At 33.7% G+C, this 18,922-nt stretch overlaps 1 protein-coding gene across 3 annotated transcripts in view; it reads right to left on the bottom strand.

Annotated features, from left to right (window-relative positions):
* LOC150109874 (carbohydrate sulfotransferase 1-like) overlaps positions 1-18,922 on the bottom strand; it is a 79,329-nt gene that overhangs the window by 39,489 nt on the left and 20,918 nt on the right. The window contains exon 1 of one of the 3 annotated variants that reach the window (XM_090415566.1): positions 2,653-2,907. The exons of the other annotated variants lie outside the window; for them this stretch is intronic. The gene's annotated coding sequence lies outside the window, so the exon portion shown is untranslated. Of the gene's footprint in view, positions 1-2,652; positions 2,908-18,922 lie in introns of those variants that run through there. 3 annotated transcript variants of the gene reach the window in all.

The raw sequence follows: 18,922 nt of genomic DNA, 5'->3' as shown, positions 1-18,922 counted from the left end.
TTCTGTAGTCTAAGACAAGTTATCGAACTCCAATGGTCTTTCTGCAAGCAGTTTAGCATTATGGAGGAGGGAGGGGAAAAACAAATAAAGCAGTCATAATAAATATAATATTATATCTTTTAATATTAAAAAAGCAGAGTTTTAAATTTTTTAAAAACTGTTTGAAAATTTAAATGAATAGATTTTAAATAAAGTATATTATTATTTTTAAGATAAATTATTGAGAGTTAAAAACTAAACTTTCTGACAGATATAGATACGCCCGGAGTAAATAATTATAAAATATTATATATCTATTTTTAATGTATCTCTATTTTATATAAACTGTTTCCACTGCGTCCATTTGGACAATAGGTACAAAGAATAAATACCCCATCTCCTTTCGTTAGTTATGTGCTCAACCAAGAGACAACAGTTTTCCATCAACATTGCCAACATTCTCAATACTAGGTCATTCAACTCAAAACTGAGTAATTAAATGTGGTCTAGTTGATGCAGTCTAGATCCGTGGATTCTTCAGAAATAGCCAGTTCGTTTTTGAGGGTCATTGCATGGTTGACTTCATCCAAAATGTGCGTGCGGTTTTGGTGCTGAGAACATTTCCTTATGGGATACGTCTTATGTCCGACAATTAAGCTGATATAATTTTCATTATTTAAAAAGTAATATTTGGACTTGTCTTTCATATCTCTCTGTTTCAGACACACCTCAATATTCTTAACATAGAATTATTATAATATCGGAATAGTAATTGATAATAAAACTGCGTTTAATTTTTTTTGAGCTGGGATTTTGGTATTCTCGCTTGTATATTCTCCGGCAAATAGCAATTTAAGTTGAATATCTCTTTATTTTCAATGACATTCGTGAAAAGATATAAGACATACACAGGCAAACGTCCATTGCAAATAGTGTATGCAGTAATTGCAAATGATGTAATTGTAGTTGGCATTTAGGCAAGACTTCTCCCTGCCCTTATCACAGACTCACCCATCTGGGTGTTTGTCCAATTTGGAAAACTGTTTTCAGGCATATGAAGTAACTGTCGAAACACACACACACACACCCAAAGCATATGCCGGAAGGCGGATATGTTTAGCATCGGAGGCGGTGTGTTAATAATTCCTTTGCAAATTTTAACTAGCTTTTTTTTTAGGTAAAAAAAAAAAAAAAAAAAAAGATGGAAATCATCTATTTTAGATTATATTTCTCCGAAGGAAAAATGCATTTTTCACTTCATTTCTTAGCAATATATATAAAGGATACCTATTCTGCTCCAGTCGTATTAAAATAACATAGCAGCTGCTTATCTGATATTTCAAAGGGGACCAAATCTCTTCCGGTTAATTAATTCCAGCGGAAGCTGCAAAACCACAGGAAGAGAGAGAGAGAGAGAGAATGCATAAATTTCTTGTCCTTCTTGCTCAGCGCCTTGACCCAATTCCTGAGTGTCAAGATCACAGGAGATGTCATTTACACCATGCTTATATAAAGGTGAATATTTATTAAGAATGCCAAGTATGCATTCTTTCTCAAAACAAAAGGCATTTCAACGTAATGCATTATTACAATGTTAACCAAGGTTGGATAACCAGAAACAATTGAATGATATCAAATAGGAAGTTATTAAAAAAAAAAACAAAAAAAAAAGCATTTAGACTTAATAATAGGCTACGTAAAATTCAAACAGCTATTATTGATCTTCTAGGAATAATTTTAAGCAATTCATTATTCCAACTACGATAATGTACATAATAAGCAATCTTTAACTGTCATTAAGAAAATAGCCGTCATTACTAGCATTCTAGCATGAAAAAAAAAACGTGACTTCCAACGATATTATTACGTAGCTTGTCATGTGCACAGAGTAAAAACAGAATAATAAAAAAAGAGGTAGTACAAGCCTTTGCTATTTTGTGTAAATGCATTGCTGCAAAGATTATTTTCTATTGAAGTCTAAACTTTAATAATACTGACTCAAACTCCTTGTAATTTGCTTTTTTTTTAAATAACACTTAGATATAAAAAAAGAAAAAATGGATATTTCAATTTATTTTCCCGATATATACGTAACCGTGGCAAAATGTAAAATGGACATTAAGATTTTTTTCTCATTGTTACATCACAGCTCTGAAAAGCGAAGCGAACAATTACAAAAACACTTTTTTTTTTAATCCTTTCGCATTTGTAAAGGAGAAACAGATATTTGAATTTTATTTTATTTTATTTTTTCATGGTACAGCACAGCTACAAAACGAAAAGAGGGATATTGGTATATTTCTTTTCCGATCAATTAAATATCATTTGCTTTTATTATTATTTTTTTTTCTGTTTTAGTTATTACTATCATCATCGTTTACTTGATGGATATTAATTTTTTTTTGTTATTTCCTACAAAACAATAAAATGGAGACCCATTATTTATTATGCGTCTCCATTATTTATTATTACACTGTTTGTATTCAGGATAAAAAAATTGGAAGGAAAAAAAAGGAAAACATCTATATTTTAAAACTCTGGTTTCGTAACAAAAGATACTGGCTCGCCACGAAGGAAAAAAAAAAAAAAAGAACTAAAGCAACAAGTGCAAGAGTTTTTCCATCGAAAATTATTTTTCCGGAACAAACTTTGATGACAATCAATATTACTTACCGTTCAGCCTGCAAAAGCCCAGCTCAAGGCTGCTACGGAGCACACACGACAACGCAAATAGTGTTGCATCAGTAGTTCGTCTTGAAGCCTACTCCGGTGTTATTACTCTTCTGTTCTGCTACTAGCGAACCATTCTGTTCCCAGTCGGCATCAAGAGCGATGACTCCATATCTTTAAATAACCACTCGCGTCGTAGAGCTTTTCTCCTTATAGCCGACGAGCAGAGCCCCGGCATCCTCCTGCGTCGAGCGTCTAGCCGCATATGACCCTCCTTGAAGAGTGACACAACGACCTAAGTCTCTCCCGCGGCGAAGTGAGATTTTTGTGACGTCTTTAAGTGGAAATAGCGTTGGTAAAACGAGGGTCACTTCCCGCATAGTCCAAGAAAAGAAGGGTGAGAAAGCAACACGAGAAGAGGAAATACGATGAATTGATGAGCGGTGCAAAAGGGTACAATTCCCCTTTAAAATTTGTGAGTGGAAAGAATATACAAAGACTATCTTCAACCCCCCCCCACATTTGTTGAAATTTTGGTAATCTTTTTATATTTTTATTCCAATTGTCTGCTCTAAAATAAACATCACAACAAAAGCATCCTATTCGAAATCAGTGCATTATTATACGTCGATGTATTATTAAAGAAAGAGCCTCCGTACTTTATTCGGTATCGACGAGAACCTTTATGCTAAATAGACCTGGTTTTTGACTCCATCTGGAATGCGAGAAGCTTTCAAATGAAGGTGGTCACTATGAATACGGAAGATGGCATTTTACAGAAACTTGGTCTTTTACATTCCCGAAAAAAGATAAAACGGCTAAAGAAATCCACGTTTTCATGGATTACGTGGATAACTAAATGTTCTCTCATGGCGTTAATTCGCCTTGTATGAAGCCAAGTTACTTAATGTTTGTGCTATCGAGACTGCGACATCTGCAACCTTCGCCATGAGTTGCTTTGGCATCGCGATACTTGAAAAGCACAATATCCGAAGTGTTCTTCTATTGATACTCCTCAGAAACCCTGAATATCTGCCTGGATCCCTGAAGAGAACCGGAAGTTCGAAATCTTTCTCTCAAGGCTTCGCACTCCCCCCCCCACCTCCCCGTAATTAAAGCAATAACAAAAGGCGACAGTAGATAATCTTTGGAAAAGTGTCTTTCAAGTGTGTCTTTCTCCATTCATATCGAGGAGAATAAATCTGGCTAACACTAACTAGATGACTTTTTCACATCTGGCGATGAATTATCTGGTCTCATTAGGACTTGGTAGGTCCCCGCCCCTCACGAAACCTGAGATAGATGCTTTCATTTCTCATACCATGGAAACAGCGAAGAGAACACATGCAACTTGATAAATCGCAACTGATATCTCCTTATAGTTAGTGCAACCAGCCTACTTTTCGAAACTCCGTAATCAAAGTTTAATGTACAGGACCATGAAGAAAATCTGGTGCACCTATTGGGAAATTTCCTATTGAATAGTTGCATCGCGTAGATCTTCACGTGTTGCATTTTTGTATCATTCTATCTCCCACATGCGTGATGTCATTACATAGAAACCATACACAAAGACCAATTTACATTGAAAAAAAAAAAAAAAAAAAACACTCTCATCTAATCCTTTGGCAAAACGAAACAATAACTTTCGTTGCGTCTGATTAGCACACTATTGTTGTTCAGTCACGTGGATTCAATCGTTCGGACTTCATTACTCTCAAAATCCCCAATTTCGCCTCTACTATAAGAATACTAGCTAACGTTTTAAATTCTTCTTCGCGGGGATACTTTATCCCCCACACACCCCTTTCGTTTATTGGCATGCTTGTTATTAACAGAGTTTTATCATCATTAGTTGATAGTTGATGGGTCCAAACCTGTTTATCGGACGTTGCCATTGCTGGAGACATCTCATTACTGTCTGAATGGGAAAGGGGTAGGGCGTGAAGGGGTTACACTTCCTTTTTCTCAATGCCAGTAACGAACGTTAACGAGATGCTTCAGACAGACCTTCCAGCAGCTTCTTTTCTTTCTTAGCACTGGATAATTTCACATTCAGACACGTCGCTGACCACATTCAAGTTTATTCTCAAGGAGAGAAGAAGATATTGCGCATCGTAAACAACTTGACTGGTATATTTCGTTTTTCATGTATATTTAAGGGAACTGGAGGATAGATCCATCTACACTGAAGGAAAAATGATTGACATCAGTTATTATCGGGAGCATCTATAAGAATGATTCAAGGATTGTTAGTATTTTGTGAAAGTACCCATTTTCTTAAAGGACTAACTTCTCTTGCAAACGTAACAATCCACGTTCAATTTTACATTGATTAAACAAAAAAAAAAAAAACTAAATAAAATGTAAAATAAAATATAATAAGCAAATAAATGAATAAAAATTAAATGCAATTGGCTCTTCGGCAATAATATGTTAATACACAAACAAAACGAATTACTAAGACACCAAATATCTTTTTCTATAATTTAAAAATATATTTTTATAATAAGTGATCAAATAGTATCGAGATATTTTGAACATGTGAGTTGCTTGCACGTTTATAGAATCCTATAAATATGTTATGGATTGTTACGGGAAATATTCGAAAGATTTATTTATTTTATTTTTTTTTTTTCAGTTCGAGATTTGTTGAGTAATTGTTTCACACATCTTTGCAAAAAATAAAAACAGAATAAGGCTCGCATTTTCGATATTGAAGTTTTAATAGCTTATAAGATATTTTAATATGAAATTTTTAAACAAACTTTTTTGATTGTGCTCTTTCTCATTCAATATCTTTTAATTAACACAATGATCGATGAGAGCATATTATAAACTATAATAGAATGAGAAATGAAATTAGAATAAATTAAATCTAATTAATTATATTATTTTAACTAATATTTCAGTATTTTTAATTTAACATAATAATTTTAAAGTTTTATTTACCCATTTAAAATAATCATAAATATATGATAAATATTTAAACAATAAACGTTGATAAAGCGTATCCCGTATGGTGGCCGGGATAAGAATAACCCCACTGTAGCCTATGCATGTCGTACGAGGCGACTAAAATGGGTGCCCAGGGAGGGGTAATGGATGGCAATGCTGTAGCCAATGAAGTTCTAACTGAGACTCGGCTATTGCTGTTATCCTGCTGCATAATCAGAGCTTTAATAGCTCAATAACACCTTATCCCTACACTGTCCTCTACAGATAACGGGGAATGTGAAAAGTATTAGCGAACGAGCTGTACGAACAGGTTAAAATCAAGCGACAGTCAAATAAAAAAAGTTTCAGCATACCAGAGATTAGGAATGGATAACGGAGAAAGAAATTATGGGTAAATGAAAATATGAAAAAACAAAAAAAAATTTTTTTCGAGACTGTTTTATAATAAATTATGGAATGATAAATCTAAGTAATTGTTGTCATTTTAACTAATCATAACTTTACACATTTTACATTTATTCTTATTTTACACAATTGTAAAATCATCTTAAATTAGAGCACGAAAAGTTAGTAGAAAAAAAAAATTAAAAAAATAAACCAAATTAGCATTGTTTTGCAGTTCAAACATTCTGGAGAATTTGGAGATGAAAAAAACCGTCTCTGGCATCAGGTACTTTTTACTCCCCCACCCCTTTTTAATCGGACAGTAGGAAGGAGGAGACCATTGACACTTCCTTTTGTCCTTTTGATTCAGAAGACACTTTGAAATATTGCTGCTTGCCGTTTTGAGACGAGTGATTTTTGATTTCAAAGTATTTACATACACGTACGTTTCTTGAAGAGGAAATAATAATAATAATAATAATAATACTGACGGACTATTCTTAGATTCTTATGTAGAATCTGAATTGTTCTGTATCACCAGTCAAATTTTTGACTGTGTATCAATTATGTGAATAAAATAATAATAATAATAATAATAAATCTCATTAAATACTAGGCTAGAATTCAAGGACGACGCAAGCCAAAACCTGGAAACAACTTTAAAATGTTCCGCCGAAATTCATCCAATACCAACTATTCTCCTTGTAACTGTGAAACAAAATGGCAACTGAGTTGACAGAACATCAGGAAGACAATTGCTTTCAAATGTAAAGAATTACAACAATAACAAACAACAAAAAAAAAGTATTCAAGAAAAGCAGAATGACTTGCGAAAGAGAAGGAAATTACTGTGATTACCATCAATTACTAAAAGAGGAAAATTAAGACCATTGTTTTGACTACTTGGAAAATTGTTTCACAATCCAACATGCAATTTAAACAGACAGACAGAAAAAGCGCGCGAGAGAGAGAGAGAGAGAGAGAGAGAGAGCTGACATGTTTTGACTTTTTTGTTCTTTCTTTTAATGGCTGGTGTGCATTCTTGATAACATTCAAGGGGAAATACCCTTCTTTTCCCTCAATAGTAAAACTGTTTTGTTATCATTAGAAATACAGAGGATGTTCCGGCAACTGTCCTATTACTTTTGGGTCACCCTATATGCGAAAGACTGCTGCAGAAGTAAAACTCTGTGGCGCCGAATGAGATTAATTCCCTTCCTTCTCAATACACTTTTTACATCTCTCCAGTGGATCCTATGAATTCGAAATAACTTAGTTGTTTTTTTATACTAAATGGGAAAAAAATGTATTTTTCAGTTTGTTATATTCATTATTAATATAACAGAATGGGAAATAATGTAATAAATCTTTAAATAAATATTTTAAAGGAAATATTAAAACCTTATTTGTATGACTGTTGTCATTTCCCATCTTTGCATTAACAAATGAAATTCTTAAGTAGTTTTCATCTGCTGGTGTTTTTTTTTTTTTTTTTTTTCCCCATATCCATTTAAGCGGAATTATATAAAAAAAAAATTTCAGATAAGGACTGCACTTCTTAGTAGTTACAACAACAACATGCTCCATAACCAGCTCGATATTTGACATATCATATATACAGGGTGGCCATAATTAAACTTCTCCATTTCAGAGCCTTATGTAGCTCGATCTAACAACCAGAATGTCACCAAATTTGGTACGGAGCCTAATCAAGACAAGTGAAGAAGGATTCCGTGAAAAAAGAAGTTCAAAAAGTTGCCGATAGGGAGATATGGCGCTGTACAACGTAACAAAAAACATTCAAATGGACAGACAAATGAATAACAAAGGCTAAACGGAAATGAAAGATTACCTTTACGTATTGCGCTGATGAAAACACAGCAATAAAATATTTAATAGCAATTTAGTTTAGTAGAGCAATTATGGTATTAGTTACTGGAGTGTAAGTGTTGTCGCAAACCTGTTGCACAACTTAAGCGCATTCAGTTGCCCATGCGAAAGAGGGCCTTGTTCAATGTTATTATTTATATATGGATACTCCATGGAGTGAAGAGACTCACTCTACCCATTAACACAATACTTATCATACATCTCCTTAAACCTGTTCAGTATTGGAGCGCTAACGACCTCTGGCACTCCATTCCACTCATTCTCCAACTCTCCAATTAAAGAACCTAGTCTGCACACCCTTACTAACCACATTCTTAGACAGATTCCAAATGTGAACCCTTGTTTTCCCCCTTACTTCCCATGTATTAAAAAATTGCTTCTGTGTCCATCTTATACAATCCTTTTAGTAACTTATAAGTTTCTATCATATCCTCTCTCCTCCACCTGTCAGCTAAACTCTACAACCCACACACCCTCAATCTATCCTCATGGGGAACATTCCACAGAACTGTCACCAGCTTAGTCACTCATCTCTGAACAGTCCCCACCATCTCCCGATCTCCAAGATATGCGAGTGACCAAATCCGTGCACAATAGTCAACATGTGGCCGAATCATAGCCTTATAAAGAGGAATAATAACCCTCCCTATTTTTACTTGTTAATGTGCTTGTCAGCATCCAAGTAATGCTCTGAGGTATTTTGCCAGCTCGTGCAATATGTTCTCTGAATTTCAAATCTCTATCCACCACACCCAGATCCCTAGCCTCATCAATTTCCTGTAAGCTAGTACCATCAATATCCCACGAATTGTGCATTACCTTACATTTTCCAACATCGAATTAACAACTATTGACCATTGCCCACACTGCCAATTTATTTAACTCATCTTGTAAGATATCGACATCACCATTATCAACTATTGGCCTGCCCAGTTTTGCATTATTGGCAAACAATTGAGTAACCCCCTTCAAATCCTCCGCTACATCATTAATGTAAAACTTTAGTGTCCTAATACAGAGCCCTGGAGCACTCCACTAGTCACCCTAATTCGCCTTGAATCCACTCCACCATACACCACCCTCTGATGTCTGTCTGTCAACCACCTATCCTATCCATTCCATCAGCCTCGTATCCATTCCCATTTGCTCCAACTTATGTAATAGTTTCCCGTGCAGTATTCTGTCAAATGCCTTTGCAAAAGTTCATAAGTACCACTGTGTAGCAATTCTCTTTATCCAACTCAGCTGTCACTTTATTATAAAATGTGAATAAATTACTGAGGCAGGACCTACATTTTACAAAGCAGCCATGTTGTATCTTATAGGAGTATCATATTCCTATCCATCCATTCCCTCTTTCCACTCTCTTGGAACCTTGACAGAGCTGAGACTTAGATTAAACAACTTTGTCACGGTCAGTTCACTTGCACATGCTCGTAGCACAGGAGCTGACATATCGTCCAGGCCCACTGTTGTATTCACATGTGGCCACCGTTCTTGTGTACCAGAAATTGCATCCTGTACACAGCAGAACGTAACATGTCTGAAAGAATGTTCGTCACAGCCCGTGATACATTGTCCTTTAAGGCTCCCAAATTCGCCATGATAGACGTTGGCCTTCAGATAATCCCACAAACAAAAATCGTATGGAGTAACATCAGGGGAGGGAGCTGGCCATGCAGCTGGAAAGAAGCGACTAATCACTCTTCTGTGAAGTAATGCCGTAAAAACTGCTGTCGTCGTACCGACGTTGTACCGGTCGTGCAATGTGGAAGGTGTCCATCTTGCATAGAAATAGTCTCGTCTAGAGAAGTTGCTGAATTTGCGGAACGACGACAGTGTGCAGCATATCGTGATATTTCCGTACGGTGATGGAACAAGTTACTGATCCTATCAGAGCGATGTCCTCACAAAAAAAAAAAAAAAAAAAAAAAAAAAAAAAAAAACCTATTATAAAATCAGCTGTGAAGCCACACCAAACGGTAATTTTTGGGGAATGTGATGGACGTTCCTGGAGCGCATGGGGTGATTTGGAAGCCCAAATTTGACAATTTTGAGTGTTTACAACTGCTGCACGCGGCTGATCTTTTATGGATAACATGTAATCATTTTGCGCAAGACTTTCGATACCGTGGAATTAAGGCATAATCCAATTGTCGCGCTACTCCACGGACCCTGCTGCTACCAGCAACATTTTCATGCGATCTGTCGACAATCACAGTGGCAACTTCTTCAATTATCCGTATAACTTTACAAGTAACGCGCGATTTATTATTATCAGGATTCGACAAATTATGCAAAATCCTACTTGCCACAAAAATATGTACTCGCCAAACACCCAACTCAATTTTTTTTTGTGCCTCCAGTAAGTCAATAGAGTTATGATACATAACTCTATTGATACATAACGATACATGCTGCTGTATCGTCGTTTGCAGAACGATGTCTGAGATTTCCTTCGTGTGAGATTCATTCCAAGAGGAACACAGCAAAAACGTGATTTTTTGGAAAAGATAAATTGTTACGTAAATTTTTGCTACCAGAAAGGATCTTTATATTACGCATATTCTCTGTGTTCTCTTATAGTCAAAAGATTTTCTTTAGAAATTTATTTGTTATTAAATAAATAATTTAAAAAAATCTAATTATTCCAGTCTGAAGTAATAAATAAATAATTTTTTTATTAAATAAATAATTTAAAAAAATCTAATTATTCCAGTATGAAGCTACTCTCCACGGGAGAGTGGGCGAATGTATTTGTCGAGCTGAGATTATTATTAAGTGTTCTTCTCATTTCATTTCCTGTTTGGGAGTTTGATGTTTCTTTTCTTTCTTTTTTTTTTGCCCTATAAATATTAATTTACAATTTCATAGGGAAAGAATATATTATTCAAAACATTTCTAATTATAGAAAACAACTGCATTGTATATGGACGACGATCTACTTAAATAGATGATGCAAAATTGCGCGCGCGTGTGTGTGTGTGTGTGTGTGTGTGTGTGTGTGTGTGTGTGTGTGTGTGTGTGTGTGTGTGTGTGTGTGTGTGTGTGTGTGTGTGTGTGTGTGTGTCGGAAGCGGCTAACTCCACTCATCGTCACTGTAGAGGACTTATTGTCATATTTTTAGTCAGCTGGATGTTCATTTTTTTTTTTTTTTGTATGTATGACGTCGTACATACAAATATACCATAACAGGTACTTTTGGAAGGTTCACAGCGTTTTCTAATTATAATGGCCCCTGTTTTTGGCAGCTTGATAGAAAGAAGTTACAAGGAATATCTTCTCTCCAAACAGATTTGCTTTTATAGAATGGGGCCAGATGCCAGAGAGACTATTTGCATTGCTACACACAGCGAAGATAATTGGCAATAGTGTCAGTGCAGAGAACCTACTTCTAAAGCAAAAACAAAAAATGCATGCAATTTAAACACTTGGAGTGTTTCAAGTGTTGGTCTGAAAGCGCATCAAACACTTGAACATTTATTGCGTATTTAGATCACGATGCTATCTTCTCTCTCTCTCTCTTTCTCAATCTTAGAATATTATCTTAAACAATCTTAGAATATGTGTATGAGTGAAATGAATTCCATCTTAGATGGAGATGACGTATTTTTGATAGCAACAACTTTTTTTTTTTTTTTTTTATAACGAAGGCAAGCAATGCAGCCCTCGAAGAAAGACAGTCTGAATGGCAACAAGATTAAGAGCAGATTAAAGTTAACGACCTTGAATAATAATTAAGAAGATCTGAGAAATGCTTCAGAGCCATGAAGCAATGAAAAACGAGAGCCTATAAAGTACACTGGCGTTGAAAGCTAAGTAAAAAATTCAGTGATCGCGTTTTTTTTTTTTTTTTTTTCGTTTGAAAAAAGAAAACAAAAGTGATAAAAGAGTGTAGGCGAATATCTTGCGCAACAAAATGGGCATGAAAACACAGATTTCGTCAGACTACTTCCATCTTCAGAGGGAATACAATGAAAACAGTTCGATAATAATAATAAAAAAAAAATTAGCGAAGAATTTTAGAACAGCTTTAAATTCATATCAGTGTACTTTAGGAGACTTGACGTTACATGTTGTAATTTGAAGTGTTTTTGAAACACTCCAAATTAAACTCGTCGTACGCACAAAAATATTGGAAGATTTGATTTTCTTCTCTTTGTCCCACAATAACTGCTGTCATGATAATGACGTCATTCATTATAAGAGCTATTGCAATATTCGAGATTTGGTACATCATAACTCGGTAGAGTAATTTAGATATTAAAAGTGTGTTGGATTTAAACTGTGGCTGCAATGGCTCTCCAAAGAGAGCCATTGCAGCCACATTTTAAATCATTATTATAATTTGTTATAATAATGATTCCAAATGTCACATTTTATCTCAAACACAGTCTGTCCATAAAGGTGCATAAAAACAGATTCGCGTACATAAATTTCTTTAAATAGCAGTTTAAAATATTTCCATTTGGGTTTAAAATAAGTCCATTTCTTTTTATTTGTGGTCTAAGTGACCCAAACTCAGAACATTTGAGGTAATGGAAAGCACTTTTACCACCAAAGGTAGCATCTTAATACAAAGAAGCGTCTTGCACACTGAATTAAGAATCGCTTGCCTAATAAATGCATCTGTTGTCATGGAAACATGGAAGTACATTACATTACATCCGTCTTTAACCAACAAAGAGAAAACTAAATTTTGTTGTTGTTGTTCAACTTCGAAAATATCCTAGTAAAAAATAAAATAAAATAAAATAAAAACATACTGCGTTGCTGCTGCAATTTGTTTCTTTCTAAACCATATCGAATATGTAATTCAATAACTGCAACTCCGACGATTTCCGTTGCAGTATCAGGGTATACGTAAGTCATTATACGAATACGATGATCCATTGTATCCATATCGCTTACCGTCATTCATGAAGAAGAATTGCTAAAAGTTTTATGTGAGTAAAAATCGCTATCTGTGGAGAACACACTTATGAGAGACGACACTCAACAAACTGGTGCACAGCGAAGTTGTCTTACGAAGCATATGGAAGACTCCAATGTATGCAAAGATTTAACAAATACACACAATTGAAATAGTCAGTGATACTAAGATAGTTTTTTTTTTTTTTTTAAATCATTTATTGACGACATTGGGCTAATGACAGCAAACACACACACACTGCCACCTCAACCACCGATTGCAATGTGCAATGCACATCCATTAAATCACATAAGTATGTTTTAAATAAAAACTATTTTATTATACATAGAAAATAATAAACTGCTTAGATGGAAAAAACAAGACTATGAATGTGCAGTTGGAATTAAATTTTAGATTGAAAATTTATTCCACCCACACTTCCATATTTAGCTTCCAGTGGATTTTTTCGTTTTCGAATAATAAAATATAATCGTAACTGTTTCTATCTCGCAGGTTGTATTCGTTGCTTACCTTATTTAATAATTTTTCGAAATAATTACCCTAAACAATTTAGGATATCCTTATTTAGATTTTATATCACATGCTTATTACAAAATGTTCTGATTTCTTCTTTTCCTGGGCTGCTTTTTAACTTGAATCCATCATATGCTATTATTGTTATTATTTTTATTTATTTATTATTTTTTTTTACAGAAAATTTTCCATATTTCAGGTTTGCCATTCACTATCTGAGCTTTGGTTCTTGGTTTCAAAGTATTTGACTTTTTTCCTCATTTAAATATGTAGATTTTAGCCTGCATTTCATATCTAAAAATATTTATTTTTGATTCACTATATTCTATTATTATTACGTGACGTCACACCTTAAAGAAGTCCAAGGATTAATCGTGGAAGGGTATGCCATTTCTATACTGTCTAATCCCCACATACATACAACGCCATCTACTTCCCGCTAACTTTATTTTGTGTCTATAAATTTCATTCTGTATACTCTGGCCGATTTGCATTTATGCGTTAAGGCGATCGAACGTTCCGATTTTTAGAAGTTTGTAATATCCCGAATTTTGTAATATCGTATAAAAAATAGCATTTTATATATAATGCTTTCTTCTCTCTATTCCATTACTTTTCACCCCCTCAGGAACCATCAGGTGTTAATAGTAATTTGAAAGAAATATTTTTCTGGTTCAGCAACGTTGACACTTAACATCTAGAGTTAGTACTATTACCTTAATGCTAAGGGTTTAATTCCTTAGTATTAAGGTAATACTTAATACTAAGGAGAAATTTTTCTAAACATTCCCTACACATGGCTAGCAACAGTCGCATGAAAAACTTGAAATGGTTTCCGACAAAGAGATTTAACTTCCATTTGAGAGGTCAACATTTCGAAAGACGGAGTCGGATATCAGACGTTCTCTATGATGTGGTAATTGCAGTTAAGAAGTTCGAACCATGTTCTAGGGTACTTCGTAGGCTCAAGTTTAGCAGTGTCCAATTACAAGCAGGTGTCATATATATAATAGAGATTATTAGGGAAAAAAAAAAAACAGAAATTAATTAAATTAATGAGAAAATTTCCAATCAGTGTTTGTCCTACTTGCTTACTTACTTTTTAAGTTTTGGAAAACCTTAAAAACGTTGCGCTTTAGAATTTGAATATATGTACATGTATTTTTAAACGGGGTTTCGAAATTTCGCCACCAGGATTACTCATAGCAGGCATCTTCAATGTAAAATATGAACGTATTCTCACTAGCGAGTACAGGTATAATAATTTTACTGTTTCGTTTCTTTAATTTAATTTTAAGTCATGTTGTTATGATTAACTATTATTTTTGAAGAGTTTGAAAATATTTCATAATAGACTTCTGTTTATTTATTTATTTTTCCTTTTCTTGAAATGATATTTCAAAATTACACTGCCGAATGATGACTCCTAGGTAGATATGTCTACAATATTAATTTTATATATACAGGTATTCACACTAGCCCATTTTACTAATAATTTTGGTTTTTATTTAATTCGAATTTAAACATTTCCTTAATCGCTCTCGTAAAATTTATTATTTCCATTTGTCTGTAAAATGGAGATAACAGTCAGATACATATTATACAAAATGTTTCCGAAAACCTTTGGCTTTTTTTTTTTTTTTTTCCCCTGAAAGAGTTCATAGTAGTAACTTAAAATGCTGTACATCCAATAACATAAGAAGCATATGAGTATCTAAATATACGTTCTAGAGGGCAAACGAAATGCACAAGATTTATGTATGTAATGTTCGGAGAGCAATTTAAGCACATTCCTGACAGTTTTTAAATTAAGAGTTAAAATAAATAGCTTAAATATGGCATAGAATATATTGCAGTGCAAATCAGCTATATTTCAACCACCATACCACAACACGAGCACGAGGAGCGCGTGGGTCCCCATAGCAACAGTAACAATTTTCTCAAAGCTGACGTAATACGAACAACACGTCGCAAGCCACAAGCACGCAACATTAAACGATGTAGCACTAAATTGAATCCGTGTTCTTATAATTTATCTTTGAAAATAAAACTCTTTTTTTCGTATTTTGTTTTTTCTTTGTTAGATTGTTTCAATATTATATAAACTATCCCCACATTTAAACAGTGAACTTAACTTTTAATTGATTAAGTGGTATTATTGTTGTTATTGTTATTATTATTATTAATAAAATATTATAGAATGTGACACAAAGGAAGTTATTTAAAATACAGTACTTAAACAATTATAATTGACTTTTTATGACTGTACGCGTCCAACATGAGCGCCGAGAAATAAAACTCAATTGAAATGAAAACTCGTTCCCAATAATGCCTGCGATTAAAGATTAAAACAGTCTTTAGCACTTTATTAAAAATAAATAAAGTCGACGAAAGTAGAAGTACTTTCTGTTTTTAGTTTAAAATGTCTGAGAACTATCTCAGTTATCTATTAAACTAGGGTTAAAAATTGCAATTTATTTCTGAGGTTGTTTTCAGTAATCTACATCAATTGCTCGTATGCATGTTCGATTAAATATTACCTAAGCCAGTGATGCTTTTTTTAAAAAAAAAAAAAAATTATTGACGTCCATGAGCGGAAGTATTTTTATAACAATACACTTCCTCCAAGTTTTTATATAGAAAAAAAATAATCATTTCATACTTTTGGCTGAAGATAATTATTTTCCCTATAGATAACGTAAAAAGTACTTCAAAAATATCATAAACAACGCTAATCATTTATCATTACAAAAGCGACCGACAAGTATTTTCTAATGCCATGATTTTTGTCATAATAAAAAGAAATGTGAATTTATTATTTATTTTCTCAAAAAAAAAGAAAAAATTGCAGAACGAGTATAAACGGGCAAGATTGATTGTTTTAACTTCGAATAGATACTAAGAATTTTACTTCGCTTTCCTTCCGTGGGAGGAGGGGGAAGAGAAAGAAGAAGAGGTAAAACATTTATTGGATAGCTTCATTTTTTTTTTAATGTAAATTACTTATAGTCTGCAATTAAAAATAAATAAATAATAAATAATCTCAATGACCATATTTGTTTCGTATACTGTTTTAACTGTGCTAATTCCAAAATTGTTTAATCGGTTTATATATTTTTTCCATTCCGAGAAAAAAAAAAGTTCAAAGGAATAATTTTTATTTTTGACCAGCAATGTGCAAATGATCATTCGTTCAAACATGAAAATATCTTACGAATTAGTTTACCAAGAACGAATTGCGATAATAAACCACCACAATCAAAGTGAATGAACATTTACGTGCTATTATTAGGCTTGTATAATGATGTTCAACGACCTCGTTATTTTATTCTTGTACATTCTTTGCTTCCTATAAGTTCTTGAAGAGGGAGAGAGGTTAAGGAAAAATCTTTAAAAACATCATTTAAATTTGTGCTCAATAAACAACAATAATGTTCTTTTTGTGTAAATACAAGGCTTTCGTAATGACTACCAGGGAGACCAATTACACACACGTAGGAAACAGCTTTCGGATGAGAAACGATACGATGGCAGAGTTCAAAGAACATCAAGATTTTTTTTTAAAGTAATTTGTAAACGAAGACACAGCAAAGAAAGCTAATAGCATAAAGAGACACGCACAATAGCAATTTTTTTCTGAGTGTGCATGTGGTGTGTGTGTATGTGGAAAGTGACCGAACTTTATTTTTTATTGAATGGTTTATATTATGAGGAAAGTGTTTTATCTATAAATTCATATTTGTCAGAATTAAAAATAATGTTACTTCCTTATGAGACCGACTAACTCACTTTTAAATGAAAAATTCTTATAAATGTCCTTCTCATTAATTTTCCGCCACCAATACAAATCGGTCCTCGTCTGCAGTGATATGCTGATGGTCGAAATTTTCGCAGGCATTCGAACATTTTTTTCTAATACAGGCGGAACTTTGAAAAGATGTCTCCATGGTGTAATCTGCAAAAAAAAAAAAAAAAAAAAGACACCTACGATGTTCATTTATTTCGATTGAAAAAAAAAGGAGGGGGGGGGTTTCGAATCGAAAATTTTCAAACTAAAGAACGAATCGTTTCTTGTGTGCGTCACTTTCATTAAACAAGGTCTCCCAATTACCTAATACATTTTCATTCTCTTTATCATATCCATAACTTTTTTTTTTTTGAAATTTCCCCTCTGATGCTTTCCCATTATCATTTCTCCCATCAGTCTTAATTTACCTTCCAAAGTCAAATGAAATATTGCAGAAGATTTGAAATAATTAACACGATTCATCACCAGTTAATCTCATGTTTATCACGAAATCCAAGATCCTACTCGGGTTCATGCACATGTTGCTTCGGATGACTGATACGAGGTTGCTCTGAAAATTTACTGTCCCTTGCATCATCTGTTTCGTTACTCTCCTAGTCGATATCTTCCTTGCTAAAAATTATGCGTTCTCTTATCTCTTTACATAACTGGTTCTTTAAGTAACCATATCTCTTAAGTCCATGCTATTATCACTACCATTATGGTAACATACTCTCGCCGTCAACTGTACAAAGTCCATGCCTCGAACTCGTGTCCTGAATTTCATATATCATCAATCTAATAGGCTAAATCTTCCCTGATAAGCATTCCCCCCACCTCCTTCTCCTCCTCCTCTTTTACTATTCTGTTTCTTCTGAAATGTTGGAATTGCCAATGCGTATTTCGATATCAGAAACATCATCTTTAAGTGAACATTCTGAAATTTCCAAATATTCTGCTCAATTTCTCCGCTTAATAATTTAAATCCTGACCTTATTCTTTAAACTTTGTAAGTAATTTAACTGATATCGTTCAAAATTCACTTCAATACCGCGAACACCCTTTCTACTATTGTGTGCAATGTAATCTTCTTCATCCTACATCCAGTCAAGTGCTATACATTTTTGTTTAATGAGCTCGACGGTTCCATCAAATCACTGCCGATTATTAGCAAACCTTGCATAATTAATAAAGCCAAAGAGTATAGCCTCCTTCGAATTCAGTTACCTCCATTACTTTGGACCACTGATTCCTTGCTGCTAAATCCAGGAATTATATTAAAAAATTAACCTTTTTTTTTTTTTTTTACTGTTGATTTATCCGATTTCAGTTTTTTTTTTTTTTTTTAAATAACCCGACTTTTAGATGATTATTCATTCTCACTAACAAACTCATTAGAATTTGTCCTCACCTTACTTAAAATCACTTTATCTACGGGTAAACATAATCGAATAACATTCTTACGAACATTTCTTATCCTCTCTTACATAAACTTGCCATAAATTTTGATACATTGCTTAAAGCGGAATCTAGGTATAATACACCAAGCAAGAGTGGATTTTAATAAGTAGAATCCTGCTTATTAAAGTACGATCCTATATACGAGGGTGGTCTGAAAAGTTCTAGGCCTCGACATAGATGGCACCACTATCGGCAAGATTTTTTTTTTTTTCTAAGTTGCTTCATCTGTCATAAGCAGCCATGAAATTGCAAGTCATTCTATCAAGTAATTTGTTTGTTTTATACAACTGTCTGAAGCAAAAGAATTGTCTTGAAATGAATCCCTTGAAATGGATAAAACTGAATAT

This window comes from Typopeltis vanoorti, chromosome 1 (genome assembly GCF_054136105.1).
Source record: "Typopeltis vanoorti isolate ZY-2024b chromosome 1, IOZ_Tvanoo_1.0, whole genome shotgun sequence".
NCBI classification, from domain to species: domain Eukaryota; kingdom Metazoa; phylum Arthropoda; class Arachnida; order Uropygi; family Thelyphonidae; genus Typopeltis; species Typopeltis vanoorti.
Note: the sequence above shows the minus strand (reverse complement) of the source record. Positions and strands in the feature narration are given on the sequence as shown.